Consider the following 17056-nt stretch of genomic DNA (forward strand, 5'->3'; position numbering starts at 1 on the left):
TGTTTAGGCCGTAATAATCTAATTTCAAATGAGTCATCATCCTTACATTTACAACTATACACCCTATACCTACAACCTGGATCCCTGCATACCACAACACATTTAGCAAGTAATTCTTTTTAAACCTTACCTCCTTCCCCTTTCTTAAATTGTTCTCTCTAATAGCTTCTCTAAAGACTTTGATTGGGGGAAATTTCTGCCCAGTACTCAACTGTGGGTTTTCCATTTCAGTTTGTTGAAACTCTGTTCACCTAGTTACACATGTGGTAAGAGATAAAACCTCAATCTCCTCATCGCTTATGGGAGGGGATACAAGAATGTCACTTCATGCCATGTCTGAGTTTGCATCATCATCAACCTCATCACCATAGCATTTACCCCTGCCACTAACTTCTTCAGCTCCCTCTGCATTTGCATTTTGATTATCACCCTCCTCCTCCTCCTCCTCCTCCTCCTCATCTCCATCCTCCTCATCACCCTCCTCCACATAATCATTATCCTCCTCCTCATCCTCAGACTCATTACCCTCCCCATCACCCTCAGCACCACCCTCCTCAACATTGCCCCATTCCATGGATGGTCCCAAAACGTTGTTATCTTCATCAAACAAGTCCGGTTCTAACACCTCGTCCCAATAAGGATCATCTCAATCAATCCTACTATGCCCACCATCTTCACCATCATTATCTTCCTCATATTCCTCATCATTAACTGTAATCTCATCAAGTGAAACAATGTACAACTCAATAACTGGTAACTCTACATGTTTTGCAACAATTTCCAACACATCATGGTCTGATGAAATTAATGTTAGAACATTATGGATACTACTACATGGGTGTAAGTAATACACTAGATCCCATGACTAGTATCCATACTTTCTAACTATACCCTCAATCTCAAAAAAGGACAACTTGTCCTCGTCAAACTTCTCATCATACACATCTACATCACCCCTCTCCACATATGTGCGCATAAACCTCATATTTATCTTACCCCCATAATGTACCTCGAATACAAACTCCTGTATAGTCATCCTAACAATAAAAGAAATAAATAAAATAAACAAATCAATATAATATTAACATGTTTTTTCCTACTGCCAATAAATAAAGATTCAGTATAGCATACAAATGCAACTAAGAAAGTGGATGTGTAACTAACCACCAATCAAACTTAGTAAATATTAGAGTCTTAGTTATTAATAAAGTCTTACTTATTATTATTGCTTAGGATGAGTGTTTGAGGTCTATTTCACATATAAGATCATTAATTAATTAATCTACGTTAAATCAATAAGTTTGACCTCTATTTCAGACACTCAACTTACCACACATATTAACTTAAATAAATTTGACTAAGTTTTCACATGGGACATCATGAATTATTTGTGTTAAAATATGTTGTTTATGTTGTTTTCAGTATAGCATGCACATGCAGCTAATAAGATATATTAAAGGTCAAATGCACATGCACATGCACGAATACAAGAGATGAAACCTAAAGTGGGGGCACATCCAGGGACCACATGTACACAATATGTCATTAATTAGTGGGCCACGTTAGGAATATGACGCCTCAATGCATCCTTTTTGAAATAGATATCAACTTCCCAAAGCATATAACATCCGAAGAGACCACACAAACCATCAACCATAAACCAACAAAACTACATTATTAAATGGGTTGACTGTGTATAAAAATATACATATAACAAATATACCAGATATATAACAGACAAACAAACAACGACCACATGCCTCTCTTCATGGTCGAACCCCAAAATATAAAATGTATGAATAAATAACATCAAATTAAACAAAAAAAAAAAAAGGAAAAAAAAAAAAAAAGAAAGAAAGAAAGAAGAGACCCAGTATGCGTGCACACAAACCAATTGGTAAGAGTGATGTCCAAATTTAAAATGCTCGCAAGCACACGAGTCGTATGCAATATAGCGTGTGCAAGTGCGATGTCGAATCCACAGGGAATTGCGTCGGGAAAATCAGTTTCTATCTATATCAATTCTCTCTTAACCTAATTCCAAATTGTTTGTGTCATGCAAAAAAATATATATAAAAATTAAACTAAAAACTAAAATGTAATCAATTGATAAAACACTAAGGTTTCAGAATTCACCTCACCAAATTAAAGCACACATTCTCATGTTTTGTTCATCCATCCGACAAGCAATTAAATCCTATGCATGTTCTATTATTTTTATAAGATTAACCTATTGAACCATTCGATGAATCCATCCTTATTACAAATCACAACGAATATTCAATTGAGACCAAAACATCCAATGTATCCATTTGAATAAAGAAAAATAATGAATATCCAATTTCAATCAAAAGATTCGATGCATCCGTTGGATGAAACACAACGAATATCCAACGTTTTCACAATTTATAAACAACAATCAATCACAATTTTCTCACATAATTGAATTGAAATGAACATACACTACATTAAAGGTTGAAATTGTACGAACCACACGAGAAATATAAAACAAATCAATGGTGAGGCTTCATCTTCAACCTTAGTTGAAGAATTAGCCTCTCATGACAAAAAGAATCATAGAGAAACTAATTAATTTCATTAAAATCAAATACTTACAAAAGAATTCGAGTTCAAAGTGACAAAATGCCCAGAAAACACGAAATGACAAAGAACGGCACCCCTGACGCGCCTCCGTACGTTTTCCCTAGAAAACTATGATATTTATAAGCTAATTTAGGGTTTCAGCGTTTTCCAGGTTAGACTAGCGCCCTCGAGCACACACTAGTTGCGCTCAATCGCACTCGTGCATCAGGTCTCCTGCGGCGCAGCGCTTGGGTGCTGCTGGCTTGATGTTAGGCACGAGTGTGCTCGATCGAATGGCCAATGCGCTCGAGCGCACTTCCAAAAATACTCTTTTCTCAAATTCCTTGCATCTTTCACATTAAGACTATAGTTTTTCCTTAGCAACTTGCAAAATACTAAAACACCAAAATTAACACAAAACATCAGACAATAATAAAGCTAAAAGCTTAACAAATATAAATTAAGGGGCCCAAATATGCAATATTTGACACTCAACAAATACCTCCAAACTTACATTTTGCTAGTCCCTTAGCAAAACAAAATAAAAAACAAAATCAAAGCATGAAACATAAGTCCCCTGTAGTGGGAGAGACGATTACATTTAGTATATGGAAGAAGCCTTTTAAACCCCTAGGCATCCCTAGAGGACGAGTGAAGTCTCGTGAGGGTTTAACAGCAATGATACCCATAAACATTTTCAGGGCTATGTTATCGACAAACATGAACTTCCACACAAACACATGGTTTTTACAACATAAGAGGTTTAAAAAACTGAATACCCCAATCACATCATCAGAACATCCAAAATCACTTCACTCATATATGGAAATTCGAGACAACACATGCTCCAATTAGTGTAAAGTGATGTTAACATACAATCATGAGACTTCAATTCTTCTCAAAGTTGTGTGTACCTCAAAATTCATAGGAATTCTCTTAGATGAAAATAACCAAGGCTTAATTTAAAATGTGTTTTTTTTTTTTTTTTTTTTTTTTGTAGGCTGTGCAATGTTCAGCTCCCTTAAGCTTTCTAATTGACCCATGTAACGAGTGTTGGGCTAGTGACTCCCAAACCAGATGATTTTAGGGCACTAGATGTGGAAACATCTCTAAGGGCTTAATTACTCAGGTCAAAAAGGATATGAAGACAAACTAGTCATACAGTCAACCAAATTGAATTTTACATTTTTTTACGCGAACGCTCAATGCTTAGTGAGGCAATAAGTCTGGTTAGTCAATGAGAAACTCAAACTGATTTTTTTTTAAATTTTATTTAATTTTATCTATTTTCAAGCCAAGGTTTCATCCACAATTCATCCTACAAATCTCAAAATACACAATATCCAATTCAAATCTCATACGTCATAAATCCTCTGCTAATGTACTCGTGATAATCAACTCAAACATGTGAAGTCTCTCAAAGTCAAAAATGAGACAAATGATGATGATGTATTCAAGATGTTAAACAAACCAATGACATACAAACCGTAGTTACAGTGTAACTCATACTTAATCAACAACATAGCACAATTTTTTATTTTTTATTTTTTATTTTTATTTATTTTTTATTTTTACAAATAAAAACAAACAAAAGACAAAGTGTCTTTCCATACCTCCAAACTTAAATTACACATTGCCCTCAATATGTAGTAAAGAAATATATTACCAGAAGTACGAAACATCAAGGTGTGAAAAAGGTCAGGGCGTCCCCCAAACATGAACACTAAAACACTTGTCGACAAAACTGACAGCAATATTTTCTCATAGAAACAAACATCAAAAGGTTAATTGCTGTCAGAAACAAAAAATAAAATGACAAGAAAAAAAGTACTAAAAAATGAAGTGCAAAAAATAAAAAAGAAAAAAAAACTGCACTTTCCCCAATCATTTGGGTGTCCCACCAATTCCTTCCACCTTTCCTTCTTTAGAATTTGATATCCCTCTGGAAGGATGTTTCGCCATCTTATGTAGCCAATTTGCTTGCTTCGAAGGATCTTCTTAGGAACATTGTTCCTAGATTTGTGATCTTGTGTGTATCGATCCTTGAGAAGTTTAGCCAGAGATGGCTCTTTGAGACATTGAAGAATTAAAGCTTGGGGTTCATGAAGTGTCTCAAGAGGGATTGTGATGAAGGAATGAGTTTCAGTACTCACTTCCTTGTAATTGGACCAACTTGGAGTTGACGAGGGTTTACTTTTCTCTAGGTGCTCATCTTGCTCCTCTTTTCCTTCCCCATTCTTAGTTCGCATCTCAAGAGTGGAATCCAATAAGGCCTTAGCTTGCTCATGTATCATATCAAGGTCTAGATCAAATTCAAATTGAGCAAAGCACTCTTCTAGACGATCCTCCAAACTTGGCTCATTAGAAGTCTCAGCTTGCTCATGTATCATATCAAGGTTAAGATCAAATTCAAATTGAGCAAAGCACTCTTCTAGACAATCCTCCAGACTTGGCTCATTAGAAGTCTCAGCTTGCTCAAGGAACTTGTCAAGGTCTAGGTCGCATCCAAATTGAGCAAAAACCTCTCCCAAAGGATCCTCTAGACTTGGCGTATTAGTAGTCACCTCAACACTTTCTTCACTCCCACGTGTGGTGGTGGCTTGGACATGCTCATGATAAGAACTGCAATCTTCATCCTCATCAATCAAGTAGTGTCCTTTAGCCATCAGCTGACCTTGAAACTCTTCTTCCTCTATCCTTTTGATTTCATCAACAAGATGACCAAGCTGTCCTTCCAACCATGCAATTGCTTCAGTATTTGCCATAGTGGCATCTTTGATTTCTTGCTGGGACTGGCCAGTTATTTGCATGAATGTTTTGAGTGTGTCCTCCAACGAAGAAGAAAATCGGTGCAATACATCAAGTTGGTTGTTGAACTGTGGATATTCAGGATAGTGCAGTTCATCAACTTGGGGAGCATACTTTCCCATAGCATGAGCTTGCCACGAGAAATCAGAATGGTTACTCCAGTTCGCGGTATAAAAATTAGAATTTGATTCAAACCCCGGGTTGGAGAAATTGGTGTTCATCTGCTCATATAAAAATTTGGAAAATTGACCCTAGGATGGACAATTACCAAAACTGTGATAAGGATTGGAGCAGTATGAACATGGTCCATATGAATGAAAATTTTGAGAGTAGTTAGCAGGAGTTGGTGTCCTACAACTAGGAGAAGCATTAAAATTACCAAACTGAAAATTCATGCTTCACCCTCACTCTTTAGCATGCAAATATCTCACATAAAACATTAACCAAAATATTTTTTTTGTTTTTGTTTTTTTTAAGACAATCAAATAAACAAAAAATGCCAAAAATTAAAAACAAAAACTCAAAAACTCACAAAATGGATCAAACATAGGTTTGGCAAAATTTTAGGTATTGGTCTATTTTGGTGAAGTCTGCGGAGGTGTGTTCAAGCCCAGGTTGGGTGGGATCAAGCGCAGGCGCTATGATCCGCCTGATGTTGCTGGCTTGCTGCAATGCGCTCGAGCTGACATGGGACCTAGTCGTGCGTAGGTGCGCGCAAAGGAACTTGGAGTTGCCTTATTGCGCAAGTGCGCTCGAGTGTGATACACTTGCGCTCGATCGTATTCGAGTCAGTGTGTGGACAAAGAATGCGGCAGAAACTGCAAATCAAGCCAAAAACAACAAACAAAACAAACGAAATTTTTTTTTATTTTTTATTTTTTATTAGCACAGGAATAAAAGAAACAAATTGCAAAATAAAATCCTAATTATAATTAGAAGAAAGATAAAACTAATTTAGACCTAAATTGTTTTAAAAAATAAATCAATTCCCCGGCAACGGCACCAAAAACTTAATGTGCAAATTTAAAATACTTGCAAGTGCACGAGTCATGTTCAATATAGTGTGTGCAAGTGCGAGGTCAAATCCACAGGGAATTGGGTCGTGAAAATCAATTTCTATCTAAATCAATTCTATCTTAACCTAGTTTCAAATTGTTTGTGTGGCGCAAAAAAAATATAAAATAAACTAAAAGCTAAAATGTAATAAATTGATAAAAGACTAAGGTTTCAAAATTTACCTCTTCAAATCAAAGCACACATTCTCATGTTTTATTTATACATCCGACAAGCAATTAAATCCTATGCATGTTCTATTGTTTTTATAAGATTAACCTATTAAAACATTCGATGAATCCATCCTTATTACAAATCACAACGAATATCCAATTGAGACCAAAACATCTAATGTATCCGTTTGAATAACGAAAAACAATGGATATTGAATTTCAATCAAAAGATTCGATGTATCAGTTGGATGAAACACAACGAATATCCAATGTTTTCATAATTTATAAACAATAATTAATCACAATTTTCTTACATAATTGAATTGAAATGAACATACACTACATTAAAGGTCGGAATTGTACAAACCACATGAGAAATATAAAACAAATCAATGGTGAGGCTTCATCTTCAACCTTAGTTGAAGAATTAGCCTTTCATGACAAAAAGAATCATAAAGAAACTAATTAACTTCATTAAAATCAAATACTTACAAAAGAATTCGAGTTCAAAGTGACAAAATACCCAGAAAACACGAAAGCGACAAAGAATGGCACCCCTAGCGTGCCTTCGCACGTTTTCCCTAGAAAACTATGATATTTATAAACTAATTTAGGGTTTCAACATTTTCCAGGTCAACCGAGTGCGCTCGAGCACACACTAGGTGCGCTCAATCGCACTCGTGCATTAGGTCTCCTGCGGCGCAATGCTTGGGCGCTGCTGGCTTGATATTGGGCACCAGTGCTCTCGATTGCATGGCTAGTGCGCTTGAGGGCACTTCTAAAACTGATCTTTTCTCAAATTCCTAGCATCTTTCACATTAAGACCCCAGTTTTTCCTTGGCAACCTATAAAATACTAAAACACCAAAACTAACACAAAACATCAGACAATAATAAAGCTAAAGGCATAACAAATATAAATTAAGAGACCCAAATATGCAATATTTGGCACTCAACAAAGAGCTTTTCCATAATCAAATTTTATTAAAAGAAAATTTAAAAATGACTGGGTTGACTAACGAAGTGGCCACTTTGACACATGTTGGTACTTTGTTGGGCTACTGTAGTACCTTTTGAGCATTGTGGGGCCAACTCGCAAACGGCTGTCAGTTTGGGGGGCCTTTTTATATTTTTTTCCTATAATTTATTTATCAAGTTTTAAATTTTACAACTTATTAACAGTTATAGAGAATACAAGTCAACCAAATAAATTCAATGAAGTTGATTTAGGTGATGATTCACTTACTGCCAACCTTACCCCTTTATTTGGTGGGGCTAGTAGCACTGAAAGTACATCAGATGAACTTGTTAACCTGGTTTCTCCTGCTGTTGTTGAATCTAAGGATGGGGCAGGGACTAGGCTGGGGATGGGAGTGGCTTGAGTGGGATAGCTACCTTTCAAAAGAAGGAATGGCAAAAGACTTCCAAAGTCTGAAATGACTTTGTTTCAATTAGTATAAACGGAGTGAAAAAATCCTAGTGTAATTGGTGTAAGAGGCTGTTTTCTGTAAGCAAATCAAATACTACCTCCACACTTTGTAGGCATTTGATTTCGTGTCTGAAATGACAGTGATGGTTTAGGGACCTCGACAAACTTTACTTTTAATGAGAGGAAGTTTAGAGAACATGGTGCTTATATGGTACTTCTCCATGAATATCCTTTTAATATGATTGAGCATGAACTTTTTAACAAGTTCATGAGGGCATGCACACCCCACTAGAAAAAAATTAGAAATTCCACTGTAAAAAATGATTGCATTGCCACTTATAACACTGAAAAAAGGAAGCTAAATACACTTCTAAGTGGGGTTGAGAATGTAGTGACCCAAAAAATTCATTAGGCTTAAGCTAGCTTTAGTTAAGGGGTTAATTGGACTTTCGGTCACTAGGAACACCTAGAAGGGCATTTTGGGAATTTTAAACTTTCTGACCGAACATTCATAAGGAGGATCACATGAATGTATGCCTGCAAACAGTACACGAACATACGTGTGGGGACCGGCCGAACATTTGTTCACTTATGGTTGACTACTAGATAATGCCTGAATCTACGATTTTAAACCGCTAGGTAAATAGTATGCGAATGTTCGCCCCTATAGTACAGAACATTCTCTACTTTTCAGAACAGCCCCCATAACTTTTTCCACCTAGAAATACCCTACTCCTCCCAACCCCTAAACCCCATTTTCGACCTTGTGCCCTCTAGAGACCCTGTATGAGTGTTTTTGGTGAGTTTTAGTATTTTCTTGGAGAAGGAGGACAAGTTCTTGGAGGTTTTGCTTGAAGAAGATAACTTTCTATGCTTAAGTTTCACGTTATAGTCGTTATATTGCTTTTCTAGATTAGCTTAGTTGTTGGTTTGGACTTCTAGCTAGGTTGCGTCTTAAACCTTGACTTCAGCTCGGTTTAGCATTTTATTCTTGTTGAACGCATTTTCTTATGCATGGAAATATTGTTTTGGGATAAGAGGTCCTAGAAATCCTTTTGATAGCCTTAGGACCAGTTTTGGAGGTTTAGTAGAACGTGTGGACCAAATGAGGTTCCACCTTAACCTTTTGGTCGAACGTTCGGCCAGGGGACCAAACGCCCGTCCAAAAGCGACCAAGGGAACGCCACTTGGGCCAGTTGTTCCATAGCTCATGTTTTCACGTCTTAGGTTCGTTCCAGTTTGGACTTAGGACTAATGTCAGGTTTTTCACAGATTTGAAGAACCCGGTCATTTGGAGGAGTACTCGGAGAGTTTATTTGACCCAAGTGAGTTTTAACTCATATAATGCTCGCCATTTATTTTTCTGCATTGCACTACTATTTTGCGTACTAAAACATGCATATTTACAACTCTCACGATATACACCTTGTTGGACCATGAACTCCATCGTTTGTAAAAATGTGCTACTTAATAAGATAAAAAAATTGAGATTTGTAAAAGCATGCATGTAATTTACGGACAAACATAATTGCATTCTATGACATGGTACACCGGTACATGCGGGATAACGGTCACGAGCTTATAATACATGTTAACTTTATGGTCAAATGTGTGTTGTTGTATGGGCCTTGGATCCAATGGGTAAGTAGCCATTTACCCACTTTACCATTGTCTGGTGCAATGGTAAAGTCTTGAAAGTCACCACTTCATGTTAAAAAATAAAATGCTGAATTTTAAGATTTTATCAAGCCACCCCCTCCTATGTAAAATGCTGAATTCTAATTTTTTTTTTCTTCACTTTTTATCAAGCCACCCCTCCTATGTTTTTGGGTTCTTATATTGCTGATTTTGGTTCTTAGATTGCTGATTTTGGTATTCTGATTTTGGGTTCTTAGATTGCTGATTTTGTTGGGATATATGGTTGTTGATTTTGATTTTGGTATTCTGATTTTATAAATGGGTTCTTAGATTGATTTGTTTGGAGCTGTATTAGTTAAGTTGCAATTTATATTGCTTGTTAGTTTTAGTTAGCCACCTATTAGTATAGTTATGGACTGAAGTTTGATATGAATTTTTTGTTTGAAGTTTAACTTGCAACATGGTGGATGCTGACATTAGTGAGTTGCAACTTGTTGATGAAAATACAGTTGAGGAGTATGAGAATGAGGATGAGTTCCAAATTAGCCTAGGTGCTAATATAGATGACGAAACTTGTAGTGTTGAGGTTCCTGATACTGCTACATCAAGATTGGTTAGAGTTTCAAGTGCAGAAGAAGGTAGTTCAAAGAATTCACATAAGAGAAAGGAGAGGCAGAAGACCTCTTTTGTTTGGAATCATTTTGTTGAAGTAGATGAAGGTGGTGTGAAAAAAAATCAATGCAAATGGTGTAAGACTAAATTCAAAAAAACAAAATCTAGTACTACATCTACATTGTTAAGGCATTTGAAAAATTGTTTGAGTTTCATATGATCTAAGAAGCAAAAGACTTTGTCGGTTGATACTAGTGATAATGTTGTAAATTTTCATTTTGATGAGACTAGGGTGAGAGAACTTGTTTCTCACATGATCTTTTATCATGAGTACCCTTTTATGATAATGGAGCATGTGTTATATAACAAGGTTATGAAAGCTTGCACACCACATTGGAGAAAGATTTCTCGTATTACTGCTAAGGCTTTGTGTTTTGCCACTTATGAAAAGGAGAAAAAAAAAAAGAAGTCTTTTTTTAGTAAGGTTAACAAAGTTAACATCACAATTGACATGTGGACTTCATGTTAAAACTCTTCTTACATGGTTTTAACATGTCATTTTATAGATACATGGGTTTTAAATAGGTGTGTGTTGAACTTTTGTAGTCTTCCCCCTCCACACACTGGACATGCAATTGCTGAGACACTGCTTAAATGTTTTAGAGATTGGGGTATTTAGAATAAAATTTGTTCAATCACTGTAGACAATGCAAGTGCTACTGATTTAGCAATGAGGCAGTTACGAGATGTTTTTAACAAAAGGAAATTGTTGTTGGAGAGAAGTTGTTTCATGTTAGATGTTGTGCACATGTAACTAATTTGTTGGTTAAAGATGGGCTGACCGAAATTAAGCCAATTGTTGATTGTGTTAGGGATGGTGTTAAATACATAGTTGCATCTGAATCGAGGTTACTGAAATTTGCTGAGCATGCAACGAATTTGCAATTTTCTAAGAAAAAACTGTTTTTGGATGTGCCTACCTGTTGGATTAGTACTTATACGATGTTGGCAACAACACTTGAGTTTAGGGAGGTTTTCCCTATGTATAGTTATAATGATAATATATTTACTTGGGTGCCCTCACATGAGGATTGGGTTAAAGTTGAATATGTGTGCGAACTCTTGGAGGTATTCAACCGGGTAACCAGGATTGTATCTGGGAGTGACTATCCGATAGTTAACTTATTCCTTCCTGAATTTTGGCAGATGAAGGATGTCCTAAACAAGAAATCTAATTATGAAAATGAATACATTAGATCCCTGGCACAAAAAATGAAAATTAAGTTTGATAAATATTGGGGTGAGTGCAATTTGTTGATGTCAGTTGCTGCAATTCTGGACCCAAGGTGTAAGATGATGTTGATCAAATTTTGCTTTCCAATAATCACAAAGAGAGTGAAGTTGCTGCAAATATTAAGCTTGTTGAAAAAAGTATGAAAGAAATTTATGATGTGTATGTCAATGAGCACAATTCAAACCTTGTGGAACAACATCTTCATAAAAGCTCTTCACATGGTGCTTCAAGTAGTAATGCAATTTGTGAAAAGGGTGAAGGTGGTAGGGATTTGTTTGAGTCATTCCGTAGAACTATTGATTCGGTGCAGCAACCTATTAAATCAGACTTGGACATATACTTGGAAGAGAGTGTATTCATACCTGAGAAGGGTTTGGAATTTAATGCATTGGAATGGTGGAAAACCAATACCTTGAAGTACTGTATTTTGTCTAAAGTGGCCAAAGATATCTTGTCAATCCATATTACTACTGTGACTTCAGAGTCTACTTTTAGTGCTGGGGGAAGGGTTATCGATCCCCATAGAGCTTCACTAGCACCTGAGACAGTGGAAAAATTACTATGTGGGGCTGATTGGGTGAGAGCAATGTATGGGTTAAAAAAGGGTGATTCAGTAAGTTTCAATTTTTCCTAAATTATTTTTATTATTTTCAGTTTCTTAATATCTTGTACTTGAACTAATTACTTTCCATTTGTTATGTTAGGTGGAGGATATGGATGATTGTGAGGTGGGGATTGATTTGCCAGAGGGAAAATAATTGTTATTGTTCAATGTTGCATTTTAGTTGATTTTGTTAGTTGATTATGTATGGAATTGTGAGGTAGAGATTAATATGTTATGTTTGTTTAATGTTCTTTAACATTTTAGTTGATTCTGTGTGGATGATTGTAATGTTGGGATTAATCTGTTATATTTGTTTAATGTTCTTTAGCATTTTAGTTGATTCTGTTAGTTTTAATTGTAAGGTTGAAATTAATCTGTTATGTTTGTTCAATGTTCTTTAGTATTTTAACTGATTTTGTATGGATGATTTTAAGGTGGAAATTAATCTGCTAGATTGATGTGGTATTTTTGTGTCCAAAAATATCAATAATAAAAATAACCACTCGCAATAGTACGAATCCTGTAGGATAGGGCTATATTGAGGGTGTCGAACCTCAAGGACTGCAAGGGTTTTATTATCAAATTTGAAAGATTAAAATTAACTTAATTAAAAAGAGATTTGATTTGATTTTCTTTAAAACTAAAGTGCATGAAAATAAAAGAGATTTAAAATAAGAGAGAGTGTAGGGTATTGACTTCACCTTTATCCGCACAACAATGGTTAATCATAATTAATCCCAGAAATTCATTCTATGCATGTTATAAATAAACAAGAAATTACCTTATTAAAGAATAAGCATAATTTATCTTTGGTTGTCACGGATCGTCCACCTAACCACTAAGATGCGGTACGACCCGTCTTCCCTAGGTATAAATTATCAAATTCTTTAACAGGATACACACAATCAATGAATAAGTGTAACCCATCTTCGGTTGGCACGGACTGTCTACCTAAATTACACTAAACTAGGGTGTAGTACAATCCGTCTTCCCTAGGCATGGCCTATCAAATCCTATTGATCATATGTCAATTAAACCCATTGTATAACCATCATTCTCATAATCACAGAAAACAAGAATGATTTGAGATCAATAAAAGTAAAATACTTTTTAAGACAAGAAAATAATTCACAAATATTGATTTTGGCATTTAAGAACAATTGCATTTAATAATTAAGAACAAAATCAAAATGTAGCAATTCTCATAGTTATACAATCAACATGCATAAATTGAAAATCTAGAAATTAAATACAATCAAACCGTTGTACTTGGATAGGGTTACATCAACACCCCACGAAGGGGTTTAGCCGCTCATGATCTTCTAAGCTCCAAAGACAATTTTACTGAATTTTGCTCTAGAAAGTAGTGTGTCTTTTTTTATCAATGCTTAGAGGCCTATTTATAGGGCTTAGGAGAGTCCTAGAAGCCCTAGCAATCCTAAAAATTTCGGAGATTTAAGTCCAAGTCCAATTAGGATAAAGAAAACTTAAGTCCAAAACGGAATAGGATTCGCCCAGAATTGCGTTCCTATCTTGCGGGGCGATTTTGGCAATGCGGTGCTCCGAATTAGAAAAATTCTATTTCACAATGATTTGTAAAAATTTGAGTTAGCTTTCGAGTACCACTTGAATCATCTCAATCTGATATTTGAGCTGAAAGTTATAGCCAAAATACCGAGACGTATGCAGAATCCAAAATTGAATCCAATCCGATTTTAACTCCAATTTGAGAAATTCCGAATTAATCCCTTCCTTTATTTGATTAAACTTAACCACCACATATAAGTCCTCTGTTATGATTGGCTACGCTTAATCATCTCAAAGTGTGCTTTTAAGCCCAAAATCAATGGAATTAATTGCATCTTTATTTATAACCTGAAAACACAAAAACAAAACAAAATCAAACAAATAACAACGCTAAGGAATTAACATTTGCAAATTAAGGGGCTTGAATGTGCAACATTCGGCGCTTATCAATGAACATAATTATGTTTGTTCAATGTTCTTTAGCATTTTAATTGATTTTGTATTTCTGTTAGTTGATTATGTACAATATGATTGATTGTGAGGTGGAGATTAATCTGCCAAAGCTAGAGGAAACATAATTGTATGGTTTAGCAAAGTAGTGTCAATTTATTTGTTTGATTTATTTATTTATTTATGTTAAGATTTTGAATTTAAAGAAAAAACTCTAATATACTTAAATTACAACAAAAAAAAAAAAAAAAAGTCGAGCTCGAGCTCAAACAGGGTTCCAACCCTATCGAGCCAAGCTCGAGCAGCGAAGTCAGGCTCGACTCGAGCTCGAGCTCGAGCTTGAGCCTGAGCCAAAAATAAACGAGCTGAGCCCGGACAGCCCAAGCTCGGCTCGTTTACACCCCTAAGTATGCATAACTCAAATGTGAGATTCAACTAACTTTCTCTCTAGAAATAAATACTTTTATGTCAATATGCTTGTAGTGCAAGGAGCTCCTGGTATTCAGAGAGAAAGAAAATCGCTGCAGATATAACTCAAAATATCTCTAACGGCATCACAATGACATCTAGATTACCCAGCCCTGAGATAAAATTCTGCAGTTATGTATCCTGACACGTAGCCTCACAATAAGCTACACATTATGCATGTCTCAACAGTTGAGGAAGCTATAAGTATTTGTATGACACTTTTCCACGTAATAGTTCTTCCCACCATCACAAATACACTAACTGGACAACCAAAATAATCGGCATCACAATATCCAACTACATCAAGAATGTGGATTACCGTTACATTGGCACAAAATCCCTAGCACCCCCGCAAGTACCTTAGTACTTCTTTGCAGCTTTCAAGTGACTCAAGTATTTACCAAGTACACCAACAATATAATCATATAATTTTATGTACATACTTAAGTGCACATCAAGCTACACACAGTTAACGCAAATATGATTGCTTGGGGTTATTGAGACTTAGAAGTTATCACATTTTCACAATATGTGTCTTTCCAGGAGAGACATGTCAGGATCACCAAGGATTGAGGATGTCACAATAAATTTATGATGCATGTGAAAATAGAAATATACACTCATAAATATCCTCATTCATCAAATAATAAGATTTTTTTCTTACACACATGCTAGAGTTCGCAACACACATTGCACTCTTACACATTATTTTTCATCTCAAATTCATGATGGAGTCTCTAACACATAATGAACTCTAAAGCACTATTTTTTATCTCATATTCATGCTAGAGTCATAATTGACTCTTACGTATTATTTTTATCTCAACTCCATGCCAGAGTCCATAATACACAATAGACTCTTACGCACTATTTTTTGTCAAAATTCTATGCTAGAGTCCGCAATACAAAATGAACTTCTACGCATGATAAATCAAAATAATTAAATATAAAGACTTAAAATGACCCGCTATCGAAAGGATAGGACTAAGTAACCAAGTGCAAATTATTTAACCATTTTTTTCATTGTCCCAAGCATCCTACCAAATAATAATTTACTGAAAGGGCAAAGTAATTATCCGTATGGACCTTGGTATAACAGTTCACAAAATAATAATCCAGCATTTATTTATTTATTTATTTTGAATAATATCCAATAAAATCTAATAATTTATCATGGCTAGTCTCACGATAGGTGAGTACGCAACTACTCAAAATCATTTATTTTGATGTACAACATCATCTATGTTGAACAACAACAAAAAAAATCCAATAATTTATCATAATTAGTCTCACGATAGGCGAGTACATAAACACTCAAAATTATTGGTTTGGTCTACAACAATAATATCCACATTAAACTGAAGGTTCATTTATCTCAAAATAAATATCATAATAAATGCACGTATTTCAACTTCAATTGGAAGATAACAGAAAATCATAAATATTACTTCTAATCATAATCAAAATGAACATTAATCATAAATTGTATATCTCATTAAAATAATAATAATAATAAATAAATAATAATAAATAAATAAATAAATAAATAAAAAACTTCTCTTAGGTAAAAGTGAAAATGAAATCCATTTATTTATCTCACTTAGTCCAGATATTTTGAAATAACTCATTAAAATGATTACCAAGTGCACATTTACAATGATAAAGACACAACATGTTGAATCATTATAAAATATTCGGGACAAAAATTGATTTTGTTCATTTAAATAAGAATTTTATATTCGCAAATAATCTCTAGATTTACTCCAAGATGTCTTTCAAACAAGCTAGAGGTTTAACTAATGGACACAAAGTAATATTCAATCAAAATAACATAAAACCATAGCAACCACCAAAATTACACCACATGCACAGCATCACTGAATTACAATAATGGCAATGATGTATCATGTATTAAACATGCTGATGCTCTCAAAGTTTGCAAAACCCTTTATTAAATTAACGATAAAATCCAACAATTTATTGCAGTTAGTCCCACGATAGGTGAGAGCATAACTGGTCAAAATCATCAATTTTATTCGTAACATAATTATTCGTTCACAAAAAACCATTTATTGAATTTACAATAAAATCCAACAATTTATCACAGTTTGTCCCACGATAGGCGAGAACATAACCGGTCAAAATCATTGATTTTATACACAACACAATTATTCATATTATACAAAATTCCTTAATCTCAATAGGAATGTATATAAATTTCACAAGCAATAATACATGCACCCTTTATTTATTTATTATAGCACATGCCTTAAAATTAGTATTTGTTCATAACCAAATATTTCAGAATTACAAATCTAATGAACAATGTATACAAAATAAGCTGATATTAACATTTGCTTTCTTCAATATAATACTTACCCCTTTCTTTTCATTTCTCAATATGGGACATAACACTCA

Source organism: Corylus avellana, chromosome ca10 (genome assembly GCF_901000735.1).
Source record: "Corylus avellana chromosome ca10, CavTom2PMs-1.0".
NCBI lineage: Eukaryota > Viridiplantae > Streptophyta > Magnoliopsida > Fagales > Betulaceae > Corylus > Corylus avellana.